This window comes from Martes martes (assembly GCF_963455335.1).
Source record: "Martes martes genome assembly, chromosome: 11".
NCBI classification, from domain to species: domain Eukaryota; kingdom Metazoa; phylum Chordata; class Mammalia; order Carnivora; family Mustelidae; genus Martes; species Martes martes.
In genome coordinates this window covers 43837553-43865421 of record NC_137899.1, presented here as the reverse complement: position 1 = coordinate 43865421, position 27869 = coordinate 43837553, and the positions used below count along the sequence as shown (strand labels likewise).

At 39.4% G+C, this 27869-nt stretch overlaps 1 protein-coding gene across 2 annotated transcripts in view; it reads left to right on the top strand.

The window, feature by feature from the left end:
• The first annotated feature begins 10223 nt into the window (after positions 1-10223).
• Positions 10224-27869, top strand: part of ICA1 (islet cell autoantigen 1) — a 144172-nt gene continuing 126526 nt past the window's right edge. The window contains exon 1 of one of the 2 annotated variants that reach the window (XM_080818496.1): positions 10224-10305. The gene's annotated coding sequence lies outside the window, so the exon portion shown is untranslated. The remainder of the gene's footprint in view (positions 10306-27869) is intronic. The other variant, XM_080818495.1, reaches the window with a different exon arrangement.

Sequence of the window (27869 nt, the reverse complement as noted above, 5' to 3'; positions counted from 1 at the left end):
AATCATGTTGGCAGTTGAGCAAGGCAAATTAGGACTGATAAAAATGTTGAATTTCTTCACCAGGCACTTGATTTTGATGTAACCTTTGGAAGATTTTATAGTTGGGACTGAATCCAGACTATCATAATAGAATTTAAATAACTTCATACTTAAAGAGTAATTCTGGGCGTTTGGGTGGCTCAGTGGGTTAGGACCTCTGCCTTCGGCTCAGGTCATGATCTAAGGGTCCTGGGATAGAGCCCCATAGCAGGGAGCCTGCTTCCCTCTATCTCTCTCTGCCTGCCTACTTGTGATCTTTCTCTCTGTCAAATAAATAAATAATCTTTAAAAAGAAAAAAAAGAGTAATTCTAAGGCATGGGTTCTATCTTTTATTCCTTTACACATCACTTTCCCCACTCCAACCCACCATAACCCACCATGCCTACACAATCACACACCCACGCCCACCCAATTCTCAGCTTAAAGTAGATACAAAAATAAGTACTTAAAATACTTATATGGGGGCGCTTGGGTGGCTCAGTGGGTTAAAGCCCCTGCCTTCGGCTCGGGTTGTGATCCCAGAGTCCTGAGATCGAGCCCCACGTCGGGCTCTCTGCTCAGCGGGGAGCCTGCTTCCTCCTGTATCTCTGCCTTCCTGTCTGCCTACTTGTGGTCTCTTGTCTGTTGAATAAATAAATAAAATCTTTTAAAAAAAAAAAAAGAATAGATAAATAGATCAGTGGAACAGAATAGAGAACCCAAAAGTAGACACCTGCAGATATAATCATCTAAACTTTGATAAAGAAATAAAAGCAATTCAATGGAGAAAAAGATAGTCTTTTTAACAAATGGTACTGGAACAACTGGACATCGACATGCCAAAAAGAAATGCATCTAGACACAGACCTCGTATCTTTCACAACCATTAACTCAAAGTGGACCATAGACCTAAATGTAAAACACAAAACAATGAAATTTCTAGAGGATAACATAGAAATTTTAGATAACCTTAGGTATGGCAATAAATTCTTAGATACAACACAAAAGCATACTCCATAAACGAAAATATGGGTAAATTGGACCTCATTAAAATTAAATACTATACTCCACAAAATATACTGTTAAGCAAACGAGAAGACAAGTCACAGACTGGAAGAAAATATTTTCAGAAGGCATCTGATAAAAGATTATCCAAAATATATAAAGAAATCTTAAAACGCAACAAAAATAATATGAATAACTCTATAAATGGGCAAAAATTCTGAACAGACCCCTCACCAAAGATGATATACAGATGGCAAATAAACATTTAAAAAAGAGGTTGAATATCATATGTCATTTTAAAAATTGCAAATTAAAACAATGAGATACCACTGCACACCTATAAAAATGGCTAAAATCCCAAACTCTGAAAACATCAAGTACTGGAGAGGATGGGGAGCAAACAGAATTCTCATTTATTGTTAGTGGGAATGCAAAATGGTACAGCCAGTGTGGAAGACAGTCTGGCAGTTCCTTACAAAACTAAACATGTTCTTACCATACGATCCTGCAATTGCTCTTCTTGGTATTTACCCAAATGAGTTGAAAACGTGTCCACACAAAAACCTGCATATGAATGTTTATAGCAGCTTTATTCACAATTGCCCATAATTGAGAACAACCAAGATGTCCTTCAATAGGTGAGTGGATAAGCCAACTGCGGTACATCCACACAGTAGAATATTAATCAGTGTTAAAAAGAAATTTGCTATCAAGCATGAGAAGACATGGAAGAACCTTAAAAGCATATTGCCAAGTATGACTCCAACTATATGACATTCTGGAAAAGGCAAAACTATAGGGACAGGTAAAAAATAAATCAGTTGCCAGGGGCTTAGGTGGAAGGAGGGAGAAAAATATTTTTTCCTAATATCTAATATTTTGAATGGCATTTTGTCTGTTTTAGCGTTTTTAGGGAGGAGTATAAATCTGGTCTCTATTATTCCATCTTGATCAGAAGTCCCTCTATTAATGAATTAATAATAACCTTGCATCATGTATTTTCTTGATCAGTATGTATTACTGCCTTTTTCATTGGGGAGAGTCTAGGAATTTTTGTATATTGAATAAGGGTCCTTATGAACAATCCCACTGAAAGGCCAGGGACAAACAACTCATAGAAGAAGAAATTGAAATAGTAAAAAATGAAAAATAGATATTTTTCAATACATATTTTTCAACTTAAAACATTTTCATCTATCATATTGGCAGACATGAAAAACAATGCTTGGGCTTAATAAGAATATGGAAAACACACTCACAGACTCTCATAAATGGAGGATAGAAGCAAAAATTTTACATACTTTTATGGAGGGAAATTTGGCAATACATACAAAATGTTAACTGAGCATACCTGTGACCCTGCATTTCTGCTTTTAGGATATTTTTCTTGAAGAAATAATTAGTTGAGTGTACGAAAGTAAACATACGAAGATGAGCATCAGAACACGTTTTATAACATTAGACTTTGAAAACAGTGAATTGTCCATCTAAAGGAAGGATTAGTTAAATTATATATTTAGTACATTTACATATTGGAATGCTGACAGCTGTTAAAGAGAATGAGGTCAAGATATTTTTTAAATGAAAATAGCTGCTTGCACAACACTATGTGAAATATGATTCTATTTAAGTAAACCTTTTATGTTTATAATATGTTTATATTCACTAAAATGTTAACAGAGACTGTCTCCAGGGAGTGATCTCTTTTTGGCTGTGGTTGGAAGTGGGGGTTTTCATTTATATTCTTTAGTAAATGTTTGGATTTTTGCAGTGTACATATAGTATTTTATAATTTGCAAAAATGAGGATGATTTAAATTTTGAAACTAGGAGAAAATAACAAGTTCTCACACTTGAAAATGTTTGAAAATACTGGTTTATCTAATACTGGTTTGTATTCTAAAATTCCTTAATGATTTTATATTCAATTCTTCTAATCTCTAGATTAACCTTTAAGATTTCTGTGGGTGCTAGAAGTTCATGGTTTCCTTTCCCTTGCTGTTGTCATCATAACAAATGTGAATTCTTAGGAAAGCTGGGATGCTCCCTAACTGGGGGGGGACCCATACATTGGTGCAAGCTCCTCTTTTTTCCCTTATCATTCAAGTGACTTTATTCCTGGGTGTCAAGCTTGAGCTGGTTATAATAAACATGCATAATGGCAGTTGGCATTGGAAAAGCTAGAAGTGGTTCTCGGAATCTCTGTACCTCTTTGGAGGATCAGAGGTTGTCCAGATTTGAGTGGGAAGAGAGGACCATGAGTTGACTTTACATTCAAGATATTTTCCTCCCAGAGCTCTTTTTCTTACTCATCTTGATATGCTTAAAAACCTCAAAGTTATTTTGAATTCCTTTCTGTAATTTACCTCATATACTCAAGTAATTGTTAAATCCCCATTCATTACAAGTTTATGATTCACTATAAGAAACTACATTTCTTTTCTAGTGTCTCTCAGCTCTTCTATTTTTCTCAGTCTTATCTCCATTGCTTTTCCAACTCTAGCTGTTTCTTGTCTGGAATTTAAAAATTTATTTCCCTCTGGGATTGTGTATTTAGATCAATATAAGTCAGTTAAGATTGTCACAATGTGGAAAAAAAAAGATTGTCACAATATATGTATTTTATTTTATTTTATTTATTTTTTAAAAGATTTTATTTATTTATTTGACAGAGATCACAAGTAGGCAGAGAGGCAGGCAGAGAGAGAGAGGGAAGCAGGCTCCCCACTGAGCAGAGAGCCTGATGCGGCTAAATGATTCTTTACCAACACACCTGCATTCCAAGAAATTCATTAACAATTTTGTTTTATAATCACATCATGTGTATTTCAAAAATTGCTATCTTTATTTCTCAAGGAGGGGTTTTGTCTACAGACATTACTTGTTAGAGATTTGTATCCCAAGAGCCTTCAAATTAACACCAAATGCCCTCCTGTGACCCATAGATTAAGAATCGTTGTTTTAGAATATGAACCATGAAAATGAAGATCTAATCCAACATCATGGAGTAGATTAATTAATTAGGATAAAGGCTGGGTTGTAATAATATCCAAAAACATGGTGGCTTAAACAATACTAAACTTAATTTCCTTGTCATAAAACAAGCCAAGCAGGAGGACCAGAGGAGTATGGCAGATCAGGTGGCAAGTTTCTTGCCATCCCCAATATATTGCCCTCCCCTTCATGGCCAAAGGTGATCCAACCAGTGGGAAAGGGGCAAGACAAAGGTGAGGGTGTGTTTCTTTCAAAAGTATGACCCAAAAGTTACAAATGTGTCCTTCAGTCATATGCTATTGGCTAGAGCCTGGTCACCTGACCATACCCTGAAGCCTTGGAAGCTAGAAAATATAGTCTTCAGCTGGGTAACAATGTATACTCAGCTGAAATTTATATTACTGTGGGGAAAGAAGGAGAATAAATATTGGGAAATGATAAATGGTCTCTGCCAAAGCAAGCTAGTGACAGAGTTAAAACTAGAAGAGGAAAAGTGCATCTGATTGGTAGTTAGGAAATATGGTTTGTAGTCCTAATTCAGCATCTTACCCCATGATTAAACCAAACATTGAGCTGATGCTTCACCTGAATTACCTTAACTATCTGCCCCAGGGTTTGTAGTCATTTTTTTAAACTGTCCCTCTGGAGTGGGGGAGAGGAAGACCAAAGACCTAAAAAGTTCCATCCTAAATTTTCAGTTACGTCCGTTACTTACCATACAGTGACCCTTTCAGGGATCATTAGCTCTATGTCTGCTGTAGGGGGCATAGTCTCAAATATGACACCAGAGGCACAGCTCTGAACTCTGGGCTGAGGTTTGCCCAAATGCCAGTACAGTTCCTACTCAAAAGCAGGATTATACCAGATGGCACATGACAGACAAAGTTCTGTACCTACAGTGAATAAGATGTCCCATTTTGATGCTATCACCAACACTTTTCTTGTAGAAGTTCCAATGGATGATACTGGGGGTAAAGAGGTGGGGTGTTATTTACCCAGAAATCTAACCTAGTATACTGGTTTTATTCTTCAGTGTAAAATAAACCTCCTATCTTCATTGAAGCCTTAATTTTGAAGGGAAAGGAAGTTAATTTTAATTAACAAAAGTTAATGCTATTAATTAAACATTTGTTCTATTTTCACATGCACACACAAACTTGCTTAGAGATGTAACTATCACTGCTGAGAGTATAAGAGAAGCTTTGTTTTGTTCTAAGAGAGCACAACTGATGACAGGAATTAAACCAAAATGGGTCAAGATACTTAGTAGGGTACATCTCATTCCTCTTTAAGTATTACACTATACAGGGAATAACTGATTTCATTTTGCCAATAAAATTTAGTTTAAGCTTTCTTTAAATTTCTATCACCAATAAAAATAAGACAAGTTTAATAATAATTTTTAAAACATCATTTTTTTCAAAGTTTATTCATACAGATTATCTAATCTGAATTTCCCAGCAACTCCAGGAAAGGTGATTTTTGTCGTATTAATGAGCTGAGCTTTGAAGAGATTTATATGTATATTCTTATAAATACATTGATAATAATAATAGCTTCAGCTCTATCTTAGCATCTTACTCTAGAACATATATCATAAGTATATATGATGCTGTCAAAGATGAATCAGAAAATAAAAGGATTTCAGAGCAGGAGGAAACCATAATTATTGGTCTGGATGAATGGTAAAGCACTCACTTGCATTATGGTTCCCATTCACCAAAAGGAAAAAAGGTATTCTGCCTCACTTGCTCATGTTGGCTAAGAGCATAAGGAGCACTCAGAACACTAAAAATACATATTAAAAATATATATCAAGGGGAGATGGGTGGGAGGTTGGGTGAGCCTGGTGGTTGGTGGGTATTGTGGAGGGCACGTATTTCATGGAGCACTGGGTGTGGTGCATAAACAATGAATTCTGGAACACTGAAAAGAAATTAAAAGATAAAAATATATATATGTAAATACATATATCTTATATATATAGTTGATATATATGTATCAACAGTCCACTATAGTATTATATTACATATTTATTATTGCATTATATATAGAGTAAATTTGTATAAGTATTCTCATACATTAATACAATTTATTGATATATGTGTGTGTGTGTGTGTGTATATATATATATATATATGTCCTAAATGATCATTAATCTGCTTTCTATCTCTGTATATTTCCCTATCCTAGACTTTTACATATGGACTTACAGTGGCTGGCTCTTTTTAATTTGCACATTTTCAAGGTTCATCCAAGTTATGGTATGTACCAGTATTTCATTCCTTTTCACAGCCCAATAATATTCCATTATACAGATATAATACATTTTATTTACTCATCCATCCACTGATGACTGATGAACAGTTGGATTATTTCCACCGTTTGACTATTTTGAATAATACTTCCATCGCTATTTGCGTGCAAGTTTTTATGTGGATGTAGGTCTTCACTTCTGTTGGATATATACCTTGGGATGGAATTCCTGGGCCATCTGGTAACTCTATGCTTAATCATTTGAGGAACTGCTAGATTGTTTTTCAAAGCTGCTGCATCATTTTACATTCCCATCAGTATTGTATGAAGGTTTCTACTTCTCTACATCCTTGCCTGGATTTTAACTTTAAGCAATACTGCTTTGCTTAGAATAGTGAAAGAGAAGGGGGCAGAGCAACACCCTGATGAGTTATCAGAAGCCCTATCAGCTCTGGACTATTTTCCAATTTCCTTAATGTGAGAAAAAATAAAACCTTTACTTCATTTACCCCACTGCTATTCTGGGTCTCTGTTAATGACAGCCTAACACAATTCCTAATTCTTGTGGTTTTATTAGCACATCTTGAATGTTGAAACCCCTCAAAAAACAATCATTAAGTTGAATATGTAACGTTTTTTTCTGTGGAAAAGTTTTCTTCTCATCCTGTTACATTCTGGAAAATGTACATTACTGTATAACTTCGCTAATTTCAGATCCTATCATTCAATAACCATTCTCTTCTTAGAAATTGTTTCAGGTTCTCAGGGCACCTGGGTGGCTCAGTCTGTTAAGTGTCTGCCTTCAGCTCAGGTCATGATCCCGGGGTCCTGGGATTAAGCCCCGCATCAGGTTCTCTGTTCAGCAGGGAGTCTGCTTCTCTCTCTCCCTCTAATAAATAAAATATTTTTAAAAAGAAATTGTTTCAGGTTATCAACATCCTGTGGGTGCTCTGTAGGAAACAATCTGAAATTCCAGAAAAACAGAAGTTTGTAGATGAAGCAATTTTTCAAATGGGAAGGAAAAGCCTTCATTGTGTGATGTAGAATGAGCATGAGTTTATTATTTTCTTTCTGAAATATTCTAATGTTAGGACAACACTAATAATGATAAAAAGTCATTTAAAGATTTATCTTAAATTCTCTGGGAGCCCAAGGAATTTCAGTGCCATGTTGACCAGATAGGGACTGTATTACATATCTTCACTTTTAAACATTGTCTTCAAATTCACTTACAGCGTCCATGATAGATTGTTTGACTTGTGGCTCAAGTTTTCACCTTGGCCTTTAGAAAAGTAAAAGGAAACCTGAGTAATTAATGACATAAATCAGTTTTCTTGCTCACTTCCCCTAGTGCTTGTGTTCTAATTATCTGCATTTTGTGGAGATATTGTGAACATACCATCAACCTGCCATTCTACTGGCTCTCTTGTAATGAATTTAAGTATCTTCCACAAAGCCAGCCTTTGAAAAATAGGGTTCTTAGCACATTTTCATGTAACTAGTAAATCACTACTGGTGGAAAGGAGAACATTACAGAGTCAGGAAATTTTGTGACCCATTTTTTTGAGTTTCAAACAACTGATTGATACATTCGCCCAGCATTCATGGAGGACCACTATGTTAGAAATAGCACTTCATTCTGTTAAAAAATAATTTTGCTTTTTAAATCCCAATGGTATATTTTTTCTACACATTAATGGTTCTTGGAATCAAGTATTTTAAAACAAAATATTTTAATTGTCTTTCTTTTGCAAAGAAGTCTTTGTTGCTCATCTTAAAGCATTTTGTATTTTCCTTTTTTCCTTCTTACAAAGAGCAAAAGTAATTTGGCTTGTGTTAACACGTCACCTTGAATGCTTCTTATAAAAGACAAATATATAGAAGCAATGTTTTTCTCTTCCAGACTTTGTCTTGATCTCAGCTTTTCAACAAATTTCTATTTTGTAGACCATATTAATTCATTATATGTTTATTTGTAAACATTTATTAGGACTTAATGTTTGCTCAGCTTTATATTTTGTGCCATACTAAGATAGGCTCAAATCCATCTATGACAAACAAAATCCCCAAAGAATATACCCCAAAAATAATGTCAACTTTTAAGGTTATATAAATTTCTGGAGCTGTACCATCTACAAATTTTCTATTAAAATGTCAGTAACAGGGGCGCCTGGGTGGCTCAGTGGGTTAAAGCCTCTGCCTTCGGCTCAGGTCATGATCCCAGTGTCCTGGGATCGAGCCCTGCATCAGGCTCTTTGCTCAGCGGGGAGCCTGCTTCCCCCCTCTCTCTGCCTACCTGTGATCTCTGTCTGTCAAATAAATAAATAAAATCTATTTTTAAAAAAATGTCAGTAACAGGGGCGCCTGGGTGGCTCAGTTGGTTGAGCAACAGCCTTCGGCTCAGGTCATGATCCTGGAGTCCTGGGATTGAGTCCCACACCAGGCTCCGGGCTCCATGGGGAGTCTGCTTCTCCCTCTGACCTCCCCTCTCATGCTCTCTCTCTCTAATAAGTAAATAAATGAAATGTCAGTAACACCTATATTTTTTTCTATCCATCTTGAGATTAAGCTAAACCTCTCGTGACTCAGACAACCCTGGAATCAACACCTGATCATATCCTATGAGCTAAATGCCTTAGAGGCACTCTGGGCAGTGTCTTCATCTGTAAAATAGGGATAATAACTTTACCTACAGCACTGGGTTACAGTAAGAATTAAATGTAAAATATACAACATATGCCTGGCACATAGCAAGCATCCCATTCATGTTAGCTGTGGATTTCAGATTTGTTTGCATCATTGCTCAATAACCATCTTTCATTCCACCCTTAAATTGTTTCAACCAGTGACTGATCTATGAACTTATTTATAAACATATAACATGATCAGGGATTGAGTCATAGCACACTGGGATTGCTTTTTAGCATATATAATTTTAAGAAGCACCTGTTCCAACACCTTTTCTTTGTGGGATCACCATAAGGTGCTCTAAAAGCAAGAGTCTGGGGGCCCCTGGGTGGCTCAGTGGGTTAAAGCCTCTGCCTTCGGGTCAGGTCATGATCCCAGGGTCCTGGATCAACCCCACAATGGACTCTCTGCTCAGCGGGAAGCCTGCTCTGCCTGCTTGTGATCTCTGTCTGTCAAATAAATAAATAAAATCTTTTAAAAAAATAAATAAAAGCACGAGTCTGGTTTTTTTTCTTGATGGTAAGATAAAATTACTATAAGCGTCAATAATTTGAGTTTAAAAGATATATGACTGGGAATAAAAATATATATAGCGTACCTACACAGTTTGTTCGTTTGTTTTTTCACACAGCCTTTTTCCGTTAAGCCCAAAGTTGATTTCCAGATACAGGCCTCTGTAACTTTTAGCACTTAAGTCATGAAGTCTTCTGTCTCCTAAAGCCTCAGAAATCTCACGTGGAAGCAAGGAGGACGCACCACGCACAGCACGGAGGGAACCCTGGAGCGCTCGTTCCGGCTCCCACCTGTCGGCCAGGTCATTGTGACGTAAACGCTATGGACACGTGGAACACCTGCGGGAGAGCAGGGGCGGGGTCACCCCGGGCGGCAGATCGAAGCGGGAGATACCCCAGGAGATGGGGGTCGAGGAAAGTCCCCAGGGAAGAGAGAGAGGGAGGCTCACTCCCCCCATCCTGGACCCGCCCCCCAAAAGGTGAGGCCTTCGCTCCCTCGCTCCTCCGGGTGCCCGGGTCCTGCTGGGAGGGGTCGCCCCGCCGGGCGTCTCCTGAGGAGAGAGGAAGGGAGGGGAGGCGGCGGCGCCCCGGCCGCGGGCGTTTGCAGCGGGGAGAGGCCGCCCGCTCCCCCCCGGCCGCTGCGCTGCGCTGCGGCGCGCACGGGCTCAGCCGGCTGCTATTCCGGCTGGCGGCGACCGCCGCAGGAAGAGCCGGTTCCTGAGCTCCCCCCGCCCCCTTCCCTCGCCTTCTGCTGACGCTGACGTCGGATGAGGGAGCTGGAGGGACGCTTCGACCGCTGCCAGGAGGCTCCCGTGAGGGCCGGGGCTCCGAGGTACCTGCCCTCCGGGGTCGGGGCGGGGGCGAGCCGGGCGGGCTGCAGGCTGCAGCGGGAGACGCCCGGCAACTGCGGCGGTCGGGGCGCCAGCCTGGGGCCGCCAACTGTGCCCTCCGCGGGCGGCGGGTGACAGGCGGGTCGCTTTCTCCGGTCCCTGGTTCCCGTTTGGGAACCGCCACGACCCCTTCCCCTCCCCCGCCTCCTCCCTCGGGCCTGGGCAGGTCTGGAGGATGCGCGCGCCATGAGAGCGTGCGTCAGCCCCGGGGGAGCCGCAGGGAAGCGTTCCGGGCGCCGGCCGCATCTCTTGCCCCGGCGCCCGCGGCACCCCCACCCACAACAGCCCACTCCACCCACGCCGCGCCTCGCCTTCTCAGTTGTTCCGGCCCCGGGACCCCGAGGTCCCTTCTGGGCGGGGACTGACTTGTTGACAAGTTCACCTGCCGCGGCGCCTGGTGTGTTTGCCTTTTCTCTTCGCCCCATTGCCCATCTTTGGCGGAGGTGACAGGGAGCAGATGGGTGTCTCTTTATAACCACTAGTGCCAGGAGGCCTGCGCTTGGTCTCCCGCAGGCGAGGTGCTCACCAGCCTTGGACCCGACTGGAGCAGGAGTCCCTAAGCGGGCCAGGTCCCTGCACACCCTGACTCGTTTCCTTAGGGTGCTGCTGACTCCGCCTTTCCTGCCCTCGGACTATTGCAGCTCCTGCTTCCTTTAGAAACGAACATATCCTGTTATTATGTCTGCCTTTGCCCAGAGGCCCCCTCCACTTCCACACTTTCGCACTGGTTTTTTTTTTGTTTTGTTTTGTTTTGTTTTATTTGGAGTGTCCCCAAGGCCCCTCATCTTCTCTTTGGGTTTCTTAAAAGTACTGTTCCCTTTTGCTGGGAAAACGTATTAACTGCCTGGTTGGGGAGATTTACAATTTAGAAAAAGAATCAGTTTCTCTTCTGTTAAGATAGCATTTAAAAAATAGCACGAAAAAAGGTGCTGGGTAGCAGCCTTAGAGACTGAGATCTGGTAACTTCATAAAAATTGTTAGGGCCTGGAAAATATATCACTAGCTGGCTTGAGAATGATATTGAATGTAGGAAGAAAGGCACATAAGGTGCTGGCCATCAAGGGCCTATAAATTATGACTCATTGCAAACATGTTCATGTACAAACATTTCAGTAAAGTCTCTCCAGAAAAATCTCGAATTGGTTTCTCTGGGCCTTTAGTTTAGATTTTCTAAGATCTGTTCCTGGGAGTTAAGGAGTGAAATAGGAAATGCTTATTAGTTTGAGAACAATGCTCCAGACTCTGTTTCTTACTGTCTATTTAAATCACATATACAGTATAAAAATACTTTTAAGTGGGCTTTCAAACCAGTTTCTTTTTAGGTTTCTTTCTTTATTCTCGAAATATCCTGTGTAGAGAATACCATAGGGGCAAAATCAGTTTATAATTCTTAGTGGTTCAAACATCATTGTTTGGTTTTAACTGCTATGTATATATTTAGTTGCTGGAGATGTGGCTTTCTAATTGTACCATTTTGTGTAATATAGGTAGACAATTCTATTGTTAAAGATGAGTATCTAGAAAACAACAGTTAAGCAACCGGAGGTTAAAAAACTGACTGTGGATACTCCATCCATGGATCATTAAATGGTAAAGGCACTAGATGGTAAATGCCTAGATGGCTTGTTTCATAGCTGTCTTTCCTCCATTTGGTACACTTGGGTATCTGGTTGATTTCTGTGAGCATGTTTACTATCATGCATTTCTCTCGATGTCAACCTTGTGACAGATACAGAAAATTTTGTTGGGCAAAAGAAAATCTTCAAAACTGCCACACTTTCAATGTATTTGACTAAACAATTTTTTTTTTTCTTCAGGTGCAAGCAATTTTATTAGAGGCAGGGAAGTGTGGTAACTGAAATCACATGGTAGGGTCAACCTGAGTTGGTGTAAAATTTAGAATTACAGAAACCTCATATAAGAGAAGGTGGGAAAGTTGATAGACCACAAGGATCAGAAAGAACTTTTCCTTTTTAGTTGTTGAGTTCCATGGCTAAAAGCCTGAGGGTAGGTGACAACATTTAGGATCAGTGCCCTGGTCACAGATGTCCTTTTTATTACATTTGTATTATCAGATTAATGGGAACCATAGACAAAGATGCTATCTGCATGTTTTTGTTCATGAGGCATTACAGATTACTAATTAACCTTATCCCCATCCTCACCCCCATCTAGAATCTGCCTTAGCAAACCCTTGAACTCGAAGACTGATACAGGAGAAAATATTTTTTCCCTAAGCTATCACATTTTGTACCAAAATTGCACCTAGCATTGCGGAGGACGTATAGAGGGCACATATAGGCTTTGGATCCCAAAAGATCAGGATTGGAACCCTAGCTGCAACACCTAGCTAGCCATGTGACTTTGAACAAGTAATTTATGCTCTCTGTGTCATCCTTTTTTTTATCTATAGAGCAAGAATATCCACCTTGTCGGGTTGTAGTCGGCATTAGAAAAAATATATATATATATATATATATTTTTAAAGATTTATTTATTTATTTGACAGAGTTCACAAGTAGGCAGAGAGGCAGGCACAGAGAGAGGGGGAAAGCAGGCTCCCCGCTGAGCAGAGAGCCCGATGTGGGGCTCGATCCCCGGAGCCTGGGACCATGACCTGAGCCGAAGGCAGAGGCCTTAACCCACTGAGCCACCCAGGTGCCCCTAGAAAAAAATATATTTTAATGCTTTGTGCAGTAAGTGGAACTCAAGTAATAGTCGTAAATTATTCTTTTACATGCTAAACATATGTGCTGTCTGTATCTGAAAAGGATGCTACTGCTGAAAAAAATAGGGAATGTGTTCCAATTTGGTTTTGAGTAGTTCAAGTGTTTTGTAGCAATACTAAGATCTTGGGCTTTCTGGAATACTCCCTGAGGCTGGGAGATTCAATCTGTGGTCCAGGAAAAAAGCAAAGCTAATTTGTTCCAGTGGGATAGATCTTCCAACCCCCTGCCACTCAGAGGTGATCCATAGACCAGCAACATTGGCTTCCCCTGGGAGCTTGTTAGACATGCAGTATTTCAACCTGCCCTCACCTGCCCCCACCCCCAGACCCACTGAATTCAAATCTGTATTTTAACAAGATCTGCAAGTGAGTCATATGTATATTAAAGCATTGTCCTGGGACGCCTGGGTGGCTCAGTGGGTTAAGCGGCTGCCTTCAGCTCAGGCCATGATCCCAGAGTCTTAGGATCGAGTCCCGCATCGGACTCCTTGCTCAGTGGGGAGCCTGCTTCTTTCTCTGCCTCTGCCTGCCTCTCTGCCTGCTTTGCTCTCTCTCTGACAAATAAATAAACAAAATCTTAAAAAAAAAAAAAAAGGCATTGTCCTAACCTGGCATTTATCAAAGTTCTATGTGTAGTAGAATCATTTGGGAACTTGTTAAATGTGGACTTCCAGCCTGGCTTCTCTCATCTGCTCTTAACACCTCAGGTGGCTCTGATGCCACCAGTCTGAGAAACACAGCACTAAACTCTATCCAGGATAGTGCTCTGAGGTGGGACTCTGCCCACTTCTTTAACAAAGCATTTTGGTAAACATGATTTTTTTTTTTTAAATAATCAACCCCCTTTAAAGAAAGTAGGTATTATAATCCCTGCTTTTAAGAAAATTAAGAATACAGGCATAATTTACTTTAGATAATACATATGGTGGAATTGTCTTGTACCTCTATAAATGCTAGTAAACCAAGATTTCACTACTCCAGCATCTAAATTAATGTACTCTGTGTGTGTGTGTGTGTGTAAGCAATTTCAAATACTAGTCAATCTCTCCAGGACAGGGATGACTATACATAACAGAGGATTTTATAATGCTTTTAAAACAAAACCTTTCTTCTCTATGACTGCAGGCCAGTTACTTTGGGTAACTGATTTTGAGCTTGATCCATAACATGAGGATGATGTCAACTTGGCAGTATTCTTAGGATAAGCATAATCTGCACAAAGCATACATCTCAGCATCTGAGAAGTGATAGTTCCTCAACTAATAGCAACTACTTATCCCCGTATAAACCTGTGAGATAATGAGTTCATGAAAAGCTAAGAAAATGGCATTGCTCCTGATGAGAAATCTTTCCTACTAAGTCAGATGACATCATTCACTAGGCTTTTAGTCCAAGCAGAGAAGTGAGGTCATTACACAGTACTCAGCAAGCCTTTGTTCTGTTTTTGCTGTGTGTTATATACTGTGCTAATGCTAGGAATTCCAAGACGAGACCCACACCCTGCCCTGCTGTGGAGGAATCTGCAGCCTAGTAAGGGAGATGAAAGAGGTTGCTGACAATTACATTTCAGTGAAAGCAAGGAGGGGATGAAACCCAGGACCAAGGCACTGCACACAGATGATAGAGCACAACCAGAAAACCTGAGAAGATTCATGAAAGAGGTGACCCCTGAGATAAGCCTTAAAAGACCCTGAAACAAATAATACATTATTACTTAATTTAAAAAAATAAATTAATTTTTAAAAATTAATTAATTTAATTTAAAAAAAGACCAATAGGAATTTGGCAGGTGATAAAGGGTTGAGAGTACAGAGTGTTCCCAACACGGTATCCAGGATATGAAGAAAATACTGGCCAATAGTCCTTATGTCTGGAGCCCAACATACATGTATGTCCTTATTAGCTGAGTAACCTAGGGCAAGTTTGATCATCTTTGAGTTGAGAGAATTAAATGTACTCATTAGGGCAAGCACAAGACTGGTTTCAATTATGTGCTGGATAGTAGTGGAGATGGTGGAGGTATTAGAAAACAGAAGACTGATGTAAAAAGTGATTAGAATTAGAGAAAATTAAAGAGGTCAGTTTTAGAATACATTTAACAGAAAATATGTAGAATTAGAAGAGGATGCCTGAGAAAGGATAACTGAATGCAGTTCAGTACTGTGGGGTGGGAAGCACAAGGTACATGTGTTCCGGATTGGATCACTGAACACATAGGTTATGGTATATTGTTAACCCTGAGAGTCTAGATTTGGGAATAGAAAGGTCCTGTCATTCTGATGGTGAGAGTATTTTTACAAGGAGAGATTTACAGAGCGTTGCAGCTACTTCCCCAGAGCACACATTAAAATCCATTCCATTACTCGCCACCATCACAATCTCTCACACGCACTTCTCCATTCCCAGAATAGGGCATGGACACCAATGTCAGAAACCTAATGGTACTTGGGAGAAATCTAGCCTTCTCTGCCTGTTTCTGGAGAAGTACATCCTAAGCCAGAGACCAAGGAGATAATTGTAATAAATGGTGCTCCCTCTCCTTATAGCTGGGAACCCTGATAGCTACCAGAATTCCATCATCATCAAAGTTTTGTTGTGCACAAGAACCATGTTGGTAATGGATTTAGGATTAGTCCTTAATTGCCACAGCACCTGAGCCTGGGACTAGGAGAGACTGTTTTTTAGAAGCAATTTATAGAAACGGAGCCCATTATCCAATCTCTCTCATTCAGGAGTAGAGTGGAGTGGTTAAAAACAGGAGCTCAGGAGACAAAAGCAGACCTAAAATTACCAGTTGTTGACTTTGGGCAAATCATTTAACCTTTCTAAACTTTTTTTTCTTGCTTCCAAAATGGGGTGGTATCCCTTTTGTGGTGGCTGTGTCCACACATGAGGTAATGGACACATGCTTCACACCTGTAAAGTGCTCAGTGAATGGTAGCACATCATTACTGCCTTTTGTCCAGAACATATTTACTAAAGGCCTACTGTGTTTCAGGTACTGTGCTTGGTTGGCATAAGGAGCCAAAGATGAACCAGTTAGGGTCCCTGCCCTCAAGGGACTTGCAGCGTAGTGCAGGAGATACAGATGTAATTAGCTCAATGCAGGATAGCAATGGGAGTGCAGGGGACCACCTGCATGAGGCAGTTAAGGACTGTAGTTGAGAACAGGAGTGGGAGGTCCCTGGGTGTGGAAGGGTAGGTGTTCCGTTAGGAAAATCCTCACTGAGGTGGTAACATTTGAGGAGAGGCTTGAAGTAAGCTGTAAGTTGGCCAATTAGACAAAGGAGGGGAGGGCATTTGAAGGGAAGGAAACTTTGCAGAGCCTTGGCATAGCATATTCAGGAAAGCTCTAGCGTTCTGAAATGCCCAGAAGGAATAGTTCTGTGTGCAGTATTGTAAAATTTTGAATTTTGCATTTGGGTTTTTGCCAAGAAGTTTGGAACTTCTCTAGTGGGCAAGAGAATGCGATTAAAACATTTGGAGTGGGAGGTCAGCATGATTAGATCTGCCTATTATAGTAATAGTTCAGACCATGATATGAAAGATTAGAGTGGGCAGATCTAGGCATAGTGTTGTCTCTGAAGGCCTAGACTAAGTCCTGGCTGTCAACATAGAAAAGAGAAGATGTATTTAATAGCTCTTTAGGAGGTAGAATGGAGAGAACTTGGAGACTGGCTGTAAAAAGGTGAGAGAGAAGTCAAGTTTCCAGTTAGGACCATTCAGTGGATTTTGTGCTGGTGACTAACATAGGAGCCACAGAGGGGGAAAAATGATTTGGGGATGCACATGGTAAGAGATAGGTTCCATTCTAGAGGTGCTGAATCTGAAATGCCTGTGGGACATCCAGATGAAGATTACAATAAAGAGATGGGAATTTAAACATTCCTCCAGAGCCCTGGAGATCTGTATTTCCCTCTCCCTACTGTGATCTCTGGAGAGCTGTTTAATTCTGGCCCTCATTGGCACACAGCTGTTGGTTGAAGCAACAGAGGGAATTAAATCACCTAGAGAGGCAAGTGAAGTGCAGTAGAAGACAACCAAGGTCCGAACCTTGTAGATCACTGATGTGTGAGATGTAGGCACAGAGAAAGAGGAGCTAACAATGAAATGAGAAAAGTTTCAAAAGTGCAGAGTGTTTGCTGAGGAGTTAAGGAAGGGGAGCTTAGTCAAAGTTAAAACAAGTTGGGGACTTGAGTAGGGTTCATAGTGAAAACCTTTCTCTGGCGTGGTGGAGAAGGGAACCAGACTGTATGGGCTTAGAAGAACTCAGTGAAGAGAAGGACGAGTTGGTAACTGGAGGGAAGAAGGAGGTAGAAGAACATGGGCTGAGGGCAGAAAGGGAGGTCGATTAACTTGAAGAACAAATGATTGGGCCGGTACAGCAAAGACTGCTGGTTGTTGACTACTGCTGAAATGTCTCTATATGGCCTCTCTAGCATGGCATATCAGGACTCTCAGAGGGAGTATTCCTAGAGAAAGTGCTCCAGCAAGCACTGTAAAGGCTGTGGAGTGAAGCTGTCATACAAACTCTTTAGCTTCCATATTGTTTTCTGGAACAAGAGTGATTCTGTCTTCAGCCATTCCAGCAGGATGAGAAGGGGAAACGGATGAGACCTGTCCCTTCCGGATAAAAAGAAAGGAACAGCAGTAGTTATAGTCATGGTGCTGGATAGTTCCAAAGAAGTCAGCAGTGGTGCATGAAGAGTGGAAGCTGTGAGAGAAGGTGCCTAGCACAATGCCAGGAGCCATGATTCCCTGCAGTGAATGAGGAGGAAGACTGGTCATCATCCTGGGGAGTTTGCTTCCACCTACTGCTCCCTGAAGGCCAGGATCAGTGTCCTTGTGTCTAATGCTCTCTCTTCAGTGTTGCCATAGGCAGCATGGGCATCATTGTGAAGTAGGTAAACTTTGCACTGGTGCCAAACCACTCCCTCCTTTCTGCTTCCTGCTTTTCTCTTCCCTGCACTCCTGACTTGGACCTGTACCCCTTTGGATTACTTCCTGATTATTCTACCTGCCCTGCCAGGTATATGCCCATGGTGCTGTCTTTTCTGATCCCCATCAAAAAAAAAAAACAACAACAACAACAAAAAAAAAACAGTCTTGTGCCTTATTTACTCTTGGTGTTGCTGCTATTTAATCCTATAAGCTTCTTCCCTAAGAGAGTGAAGAGGGTCTGGGAAATAGGTCTTTTACTAGTTCTCAAATAACACCAACTAGATGACCCAGTGTAGGCAAGGGTGGCTCTGTTAGTTGGGGTACATGAAAATATCGAATTTTCTTTCTGTCTGCTTCCCTTTGCTGCTTGACTTGTATTTTAAGGTCCCCTTTTTGCTTCTCCTTCCCCTGCCAGGCTGTCTTCATCCCTTGCTAAGCCAGCCCAAACTCAAACATGAGTTAGTTGCTACAACTTTACCAAGGAAAGTCCTTGACTACATGCCTTTTCCAGGGAAAGGAGTTGTGGTGGTTTGTTTACAGGACCTGTGCAGAATATAGATATTTTATAAACTACCTATTGGTATGTGTGTATTTGAGTAATTTAAGACTGATGAAAAAGGCTGACTCGTGCCTTGGGACATTTTCTTCAGTCCTGGGTCTCAGTTCTTTCCCTGTGGAAAGAGGAGATTGGACTAAATGATCTATAAATTCTCTCCTGGCTCTGAATGATCCTGTGGAGGCATAAGAAATTACTTGATCATCTCTATAATGTGCTTCAACTTACAAATTTAATGTTAAAGAAAGAATCTTGTAAAGATTAGTGTCTCCCTAATTATTCTGATTGATGACATTGTGCTTATGTGTAATTTTATATGTTCATGCACTTCCATTGTACCCATAATACTATTAACCATTCATGTATTTGTGTGTGAATTACATATAATTCACACACAAATGGATATAATTATATGTAATTATATATAATGTATTTAATTTGTAAATATGTGTATATACTTTGTGTGTATGTATGTGTCTGTGTGTGTACATATATATATATATATATATTTGTAGAAAGAGACACATAGTCTTTATCTTTTTACTTTTGGTGGGTTTTTTCTTTTTTTTTTTTTTTGATGGTCTTATAATAGTGTATTAACTTCTTATTTCCATGAATCTTATTTGAAGCTACTGGTGCATTTTGCACATAGATTTGGACCTTCTTAAAGCAGCTTATAATGAAAATGTGGATTTAATCATGTAGGTCATTTTAAAAAACTATAAACGTGTGTCTGTGTATATATCTATACACACATATACAGTTTGTATATATACATATATATGTATGTATATGGAATTTTATTTTTGTAATGACATTTCTGACAGAATAATTATCAGAGATCCTAGGGAGAACTATTTAATGGTATTTAATCTGTGCAGAATATTGGTGACCTGAGTTATAAAATTAATTTCTAGCTCTTTGCTGATTTGCCTAATGCCTTAGACCAAGACTGTCTGTGAAAATAAAATGGCAGACACATATGTAATTTAAAGCATACTAGTAGGCACATTTAAAAACCTGAAAGGGAATAAGTAACATTAGATAATATATTTTATTTAACCCAATACATCCAAAATATTATTTTAATGTAAAATACAAAAACAAATATATAAATATAAAATAGAATGTATAAATATGTGTATGTATATAATATAGTGATATATCAAAAATAGGAATATAGGGTCGCCTGGGTGGCTCAGTGGGTTAAAAATAGGAATATAAACAAATATGTCGATATACATATGCTTTTTATAAATATAAAATATAAATCTAAAATGTAGATATATCAATGAGATGTTTTATTTTGGGGGAGGGTATACAAAGTCTTCAAAATCCAGTATATGCTAAAAGCATATCTAAATTCAGACTAACCATATTTCAAGTGCTCAATAGCCAAAAATGGCTAGGGGCTATTGCATTTGGACAACATGATGTTAGATGATAAAGTTAACATATTTCAGATTTTTCTTCCATAAAAAAATTTTAAGGTTAGTAAGAGCTTTCCAATTATAAAATGCAGTTTTGAAATATAATTTAAGGAAAACATTTATTCCTATCATTTAATAATGTTCTGTGCTGGCAGTTGAGAGGTGTGTAGTATTTCTTTACAGGTGATTAGGACCGTTGTCTGACTAGGGTGTTCCTTCTTCATCTTTTGAAGTCAAGCTTTTAGAGAAGAAGCCACCATAAGTACTTGAGATTAAAACCCATATACTAAATTTGAATTGACATTTGAAAATCATATAAACCAACCTAAATACAAGCAAAGGTGAATACAATTTATAAGCAAGGTTTATTTTTTAAAAATCTTTTCTTTAGCAAAGACAACCTATTTAGTCTTTTTTTTTTTTTAAGATTTTATTTATTTATTTTGACAGACAGAGATCACAAGTAGGCAGAGAGGCAGGCAGAGAGAGAGAGGAGGAAGCAGGCTCCCTGCTGAGCAGAGAGCCTGATGCGGGCCTCGATCCCAGAACCCTGGGACCATGACCTGAGCTGAAGGCAGAGGCTTTAACCCACTGAACCACCCAGGCGCCCTATTTAGTCTTTTTCTATTCCCAGTTTTTAATCCATTTTATGTTATTTGCTCTTGCGGATTTCTTTGAGGTGTTTTGTTTTCAAATGCCAGTCTCTTTGTTATTGCTGCTATGACTTTTGTTGTAGCACAAAATTCACCACCAATTGTCCTATGCAAGCAGGGCTTTAAGAGGAGGAAGACTAAGACCTATTCCATGGTTCTTCTGAGCCATTTGAATTTTTTGTTCTTTATTTTGTTTTTAGTTTGTTTTTGTGGGGACGTAATATTTTTAACTAGTATTAATGGTGAGGATGATAACCTTTGAGGGAATATCTTGACTTTTTTTTCCCATTGTTAGAATATGAAATGCTGTGTTGAATATTTTCCTTTGAGAAATAGCTCTTGAGATAGAGGGAGAGGCCCAGGGGAGTACCAGGTTGCTAATTGAAAATATTAGTGTTTCAATCCAGCTTTCCTTGTTGAGAACTTGATCTTTAGTCTGCTCTTGGACAAGTAGTTCATTTTCAGAACCCCAGATTCCTCATCTTTTTTTTTTTTTTAAAGATTTTATTTGTTTATTTGACAGACAGAGATCGTAAGTAGGCAGCAAGGCAGGCAGAGAGAGAGAGGGGGAAGCAGGCTCCCCACTGAGCAGAGAGCCCGATGCGGGGCTCGATCCCAGGACCCCAGGATCATGACCTGAGCCTAAGGCAGAGGCTTAACCCACTGAGCCACCCAGGCGCCCCCAGATTCCTCATCTTTAAAAAGGAAGATGGGTTCATTATGTCAAAGTTTTCTCTTAGATATAAATGTCTCTAAAATTAATAAAAATTGGCTTTACAGTTTTTGTGATCGAGGGCATCCTAGATGTCAGCCAGCCTGGTCTACCGTTTCACAGGCAAACAAAGTGAGGCCAAATGGGGAAGTGACATGAAGGAGGCACGAGACTGTAACATAATCATGGGTTTACTGGCTTTTATTTTAAATTGGGATATAAGTTATATTGATATTAAAAATACTTAGTTTAGAAATGTGATTTTAATAGGTTTAGGGAAGCATTAACCTTAATTAATGCCTATATGTAGTACCTGGGCTGTTCTGAAATCTAAACGAAATGATCATATAAAAATATCCTAGGACTCCAATTCATTAACAGAAAATGCAGATTTTAAACAATGATTTGTGCATGTAGGGTTTAAACAAAAACTCGTCTTTTAATTGCCTTGAGTAAAGTTAAAGTTCTGTTTTCCTCTTATATGCTGACTCACAAAATTGAGGGATAAGATTGTGTTTTACTTGTGAAATTTATGAAATGTCAAAAATCATTTGGTTGCTTGCAGGAGAAACAAAACTCAGCTAGAAATAAAATCCATATAAAGTTACATGGACTGCTCGAGTAATCCTAACTTTTTCAAAATCTAAATAGAAAAGCTATTTGATATCTGAGAGATAGGGGAAACACCCATAAACGCTAGTTAAAATCACATTACTTTTTAAATATTTTTTTATTAAGTAAACTACACCCAGTGTGGGGCTCAGACTCACAACCCTGAGATCAAGAGTTGCATGTTTTACTGACCGAGCCAGCCAGGTGCCCCCAAATGATACTACTTTAACCAATATTTAGCTTTTGAAAGGGTGGAAGACTATGTCAACTTCCCACCATCTGTAGGAATTTTTCAATTATGTAATTTGAAGAATTAAAAAATATATATATTTTAAAATTATATATGTATAGTTTTAACACACACACACACATAGTTAATTACATGTGGAGGAATTGTTTTTCACCATTTCTACTAAAATTATTTTAACATTTATACTTAAAACACACTTCCTTCTCTTCACAGAAAATCATAAAAATCATTATTGACATAAGAGAAAGTGACCAAAGATAAACCCATAGGGAAAAAAAGATGAAAAATGATTTGGAGCAAAAGAAATATACAAACATTAAGTTATTTTTTAATTCAGTACCTAGAACCTCTGACAGATTTGTATTTTTGCTGTTCACTAGGCAAGCCATCAGGAGCCTGCATTGATGCCCTGGCTCTGAAGCTACTTGGCTTTGTTCTCTCAGACCCGTTAGTCACCTCCCTGGATCACAGGTCCCTGTGTTATTTAACTTATTTTATTTTTTATTTCCTTAATAATCTGTTTGAATTTTATTGAAGTGTAATTGTTGTAGTGTTGTTATTTTCAGATGTGTAACATAGTGATCTGATAATTCTGTATGTTTTGTAAGAAAGGGGCTCTATTCGATTGTTTCTCAACTCCCTCTAGGCCCTAAATTTTGTGACTTACCCTAGTTCTAAGACTGCACCAGAGAAATAAACCCAAAGACAAAACAAGATATTGGACCCTGATAGTATTTCTAGATGAAGTTAATCTCTGAAAAAACGGGAAGATGGAACTGGCAGAAAATTATGTACTTCAGATTGTGTAGTTGGAAGCTAAATTCAGGAGCTAAGCCACAGGCTTCCAACATCTGCTGTGGATAACCAAAGATGAACTCTCTAGCAAAGAGAGGACATAGAAGGTGCTCAGTAAATGTGAAATAAACAGCATTAAGTGTCTACCCTCCAGTGGCTACAGAATATATCTAAATGCTGAAAGGGACAGAAGGTGGCTTCAGAGATTCGTCCTTATGTCTCCTCAGTCACATCTCCTTTTTCTTTAAGTTTTAGGAATGTACAACTGCTTATGGTTGGTGGCATGCACCACCAACTTGCTGTGCAAGAATGTGTTCATTGCTTTCAATCTGTCTGGAATAATTACCAGCAGTCAGCTCACAGCCCCCCTCCACTGCCCCCACTCGTACCCTTCACCTGGCCAGCCTCTACTGATTCTTAGAAACTCACCCCAGAGGCCACATAGGAAGGCAACTCTGTATCTTCCCCTCTTTTCCTCCAGCCCTGGGCTCCTTCTTGTGTCATGGCACTCATTCCACATCACAGAAAACACCTGCCATTCCCTGACTTCAGAGTCTCCTTTTTGGTTATACAAAAAGAGCCCCCAAAGTTTGTAGCATGTAGTGATATGTTTTCACTGAGGTTTAATTTTAAACAATGATTCTTTATGTCATCAAAAGTAAGAAACCATCGCTCATGAGACCTTTTACCATTTTATGTTCTGTGAAGAAACAAAAATGACTGCCAGACAGTTAATAAGGTTATCAATTATAGGACACATCTCAGCTTCAGGAATGTTGGGATGTGAACAGATTTGCGTTTGTTCAGTGATGTGTGGAGCTATCAAGCCGGTGTTTGGGAATGAGTGATTTTACTCTGGAATGATCCAAATGTACCACTTTGCACCCACATCACTTGAAAAGTGTGTTTCTTATGGGGGGGGGGGAATGACACACTTCGCAAAGAAAGCTAAATGCTGGTATGCACAGCAGTGCTGAAGAGCTTTAAGATAGTGACAATTTTTGGTTGGAAAATAGGAATTTTGAATAAGTTAGAAAAATGACAAATTTGGCAGTGGCTCAGATCTGCAATTCAAGAGAATCCACCATATGTTCAGTGCAGATACATGGAAAAGGGATTCTGGACTCAGTTTTAGATAGTACTCCATCTAATAGAGAAACTGCTCACTGATGGAAGAGAAAAATCAGCTAAAGTTGGAAAGGTGATGAATTTGAGACCTAAAACTGCACAAGATACACAACAGACTTGGAAAATGTGATTCAAGAGAAAGTTTATTGAAATATTCTTGTGGATTGAGAGTACTGATACAGTAAATGTAACTATCTTACCTTTACTCTGAGTAAGGGTTGGCTCAAGAATTTTAAATTCTTTGCATAATTCAGATGTAATTGGAGGTATCATCAGCTAACTCCGTAAGCTCATAGAAAAGGATTCTGGGCCAAAACAAATGTTCAGTGCAGCTGAAGCCAACCTATGTGGAATGAAAATACTTCCCCATGTTATATTTCCAAGGAGGAGAATCTAGTATCGAGGTTTAAGGCATCTGAGGACAGACCAGCTCTTCTTCTTTGCAGCAAAGCATCAAACTTTGTTTAAATCAGACTTGCTTTAGCATTTTGGGAACATCAGAGTATTTAGAAAAAATTTTTGGCTTATATATTGACCATCTAGTGTTTTCCAAATGGCTTTTTCAGTGGCTATAGGAAATGAAAAACAAGCTGTAGTCTGTCCACAGGGGTAGATAAAATTGAAGATACAGCATAGCAAGCTGTAACAAAAGCAAAGAAGAAAAATAAGTGCAATTATTTCACAGAACCCCAGTACAAATGCTGAATGAAGTACCCCTCATCCCTATTCCCCCAGTCCTCCCCCCAAGACAATGGCCTCTCAGCCACATGGGTGTGGCTGAGAACAGATGTGCTGCCTAATACCTGGCCTTGGTGGATGAGGTCAGTGTACTGTGTCCCCTTCAAGGTGCAGCCTGGCAAAGTCTGGGAAGATTAGGTAGTCTTTGTGTCACTTCAGAAGGTGCTAGCTTCAGCAACATTTCCACCTCTGAACAGACATCTTTCCCCTCTAGTACTTGTCTTAGACACAGAGGCCACTTCTTACCAACCCATCCCCTTACCCTCAGTTTTGTTACAGCAAAATTAGGAATATGTGTGTGTGTGTGTGTGTGTGTTTTAAAATAAGTTCTGCACCCAACGTGGGGCTTGAACTCATGACCCCAAGATCAAGAGTCATATGCTCTTCCAACTGAGCCAGCCAGGCACTTTAGAACTTGCTTTCTATTGATCTGTTAACTCTTGGGGCCCTACTTCTTTGAGAAGATCTTAATTCTTATTGGCTCATCTGCTTTGTCTTCCTTGGAGAGACAGAATTTAATGAAACACAGATATTCATGTGGTCATGTTGTGCTGAATTTAGCTGTATTTTTTTTTCTTTCATGGCACTCATGCCATGGCAAGTCCGTAAGCAGCTTGATGCTTGCTCTTCTTTGCTTATCTCCCAAAGTAATGTGGCCACAAACAGAACTTTAGGAAGTCTTCTCTGTGCTATTAAAATGCTCGAGACATGATAGCATTCATTTGGGGCTTATTTCCTAAGTGTCTTGTGGCAGAAATGGAGATATAGCCTTCTTTGCAGATCAGTGCATTGAAGTATTAGCTAATTATAGATTTTATTGTATTTTATAGGGGAAATGACTTTTCTAACAACAGATTTTACAAATTTGGGGAGTCACAAAGATCTTTTTTATATGTCCCTTGCAAATATCAACAGTCTCTTGGATCCAAAAATTATGTTTATATCCCTGCTTAACCGGCATTGTCCAAAACTGTAGCCACTAACCACACGTGGCCATTGAGCACTTAATGTGGCTAATCTCAATTGAGATGTTCTGTAAGCATAAAATATACACCAGATTTTAGACTTGGTGCAAAAACATGAATGCAAAATAAAACATTAGTAATTTTTTTATTATATGTTGAAATAACATTTTAGATATATTGGGTTAAATAAAATATTTTACAATTTTCTGGTATATATTAACTAGATGCTCAGGGCATGCCCAGTGCAACCAAACCGATGAACTGAAATGAGTGAATAGATGAGAATTATAATGATTTTTTTAAAAGATTTTATTTATTTGACAGAGATCACAAACAGGCATAGAGGCAGGCAGAGAGAGAGGGAAGCAGGCTCCCTGCTGAGCAGAGAGCCCGACATGGGGCTCGATCCCAGGACTCTGAGACCATGACCCGAGCTGAAGGCAGAGGCTTAACCCACTGAGCCACCCAGGGGCCCCATAATGATTTTTTTTAAGGAGTGATTTTGACACTGTGAATTAGGATGGCTGCTTTCAGGAAAAAAAAAAAAAAAAAAAAAAAAACCTAGAAGAAAAATAACAAGTGCTGGGGAGAATGTGGAAAAAATGAAACCCTTGGAACACTGTTGGTGGGATTTTAAAATGGTGCAGTTACTGTGGAAAAAAATATGGAGGTTCCTAAAATCAAAACTAGAACTACCCTATGATCCAATGATCTTACTTCTAGGTACATATGTAATAAAAAACCCTGGATCTCAAAAGATATTTGTACACCCGGGTTCATTGCAACATTATTCATAACCAGGGTGTGGAAGCAAGCTAAATGTCTATCAGTGGCTGGATAAAGAAAATATGCTTTATATATAAAATAGAATGTTATTCTACCTTTAAAAAGAAGGAAAACCTATCATAGGTTATAGAACTTTGACGACATTATGCTAAGTAAAATAAACCAATCATAATAAAGATAAATGCTGCATAATTTCACTTATGAAGTATCCAAAATAGTCAAACTCACAGAAACCAGAAGAATGGTGGTTGCCAGAGGTTAGGGGGTAGAGGAAATGAGCTATTCGATGGATACAGAGTTTCATCCATGCAAGATGAAAAAGTTCTGGAAATCTGTTATATGACAGTGTGCATATAGTTTACAATTCTGTAAGGTACACTTACTCATTATTAAAGGATATATTTATGTGGTTTTTACCACAACTAGAAATTATTCAGAAAGTATCAACTATACTAATAGATCATGGTGAAATTGGACTCAAGGAAAGAATATAATTTGTTTCCTTGCACAATATTTTTTCCTAAGAAATTTTGTTAGAAGCTTTGAGCTAAGTAAAGTGTGTACTTGCAGGGAACCTGTGTGGGTGTTGAGAAGACCAGAAGACCATAGCTGGTCTAGCTATGATGTACGGAGTAGAGGGCAGGGCTTACTCATCACGAATGTCATTCCCAAGGCAACTTGTCCACAAACGTGGAAGCTCTCTGGGAGGCAGAGAGATGCTGATGACTGGCTGTCCTCATTTCAGAGTCATGCGGACACCCCGGGAAAATATCTTCCTTCCTCCCTCCTGCCTCCACACCTGAGACCTAGAGTTTTAGCTCTTTCATTTAGTTCCTTTAAAGCATTTTTTAAAATGGCAAAAATAAAACTCTAAGAAATCATTGGTCATTTTAGGGTACTGATTGCCAGGACCCTTTCTGGGGTAGAGGAAGAACAACTGAATTGGTTTTGTAGAATAGCCAGAAGCATTCACTCTGTGTGTTGAGCATTCACTCTGGAACCAGCATTCTGTGTCTGGCCAGAGGCCATTCCTTTAGGCAGCAAGCTCTCCAGTCTCTACAGAAACTGGTAGGCAAGTATGTTTGGGTTGGTTTGCTCTACCAGTAAGGCTGGCTAGCTTTCCTGAGTAGGGCAAAGGGAGTGAAAGACAGTGGCACAGAGTTACTCCCATGTTTACTGATGAGGTGAAAATACAATGCTAGGCTGGTAAAA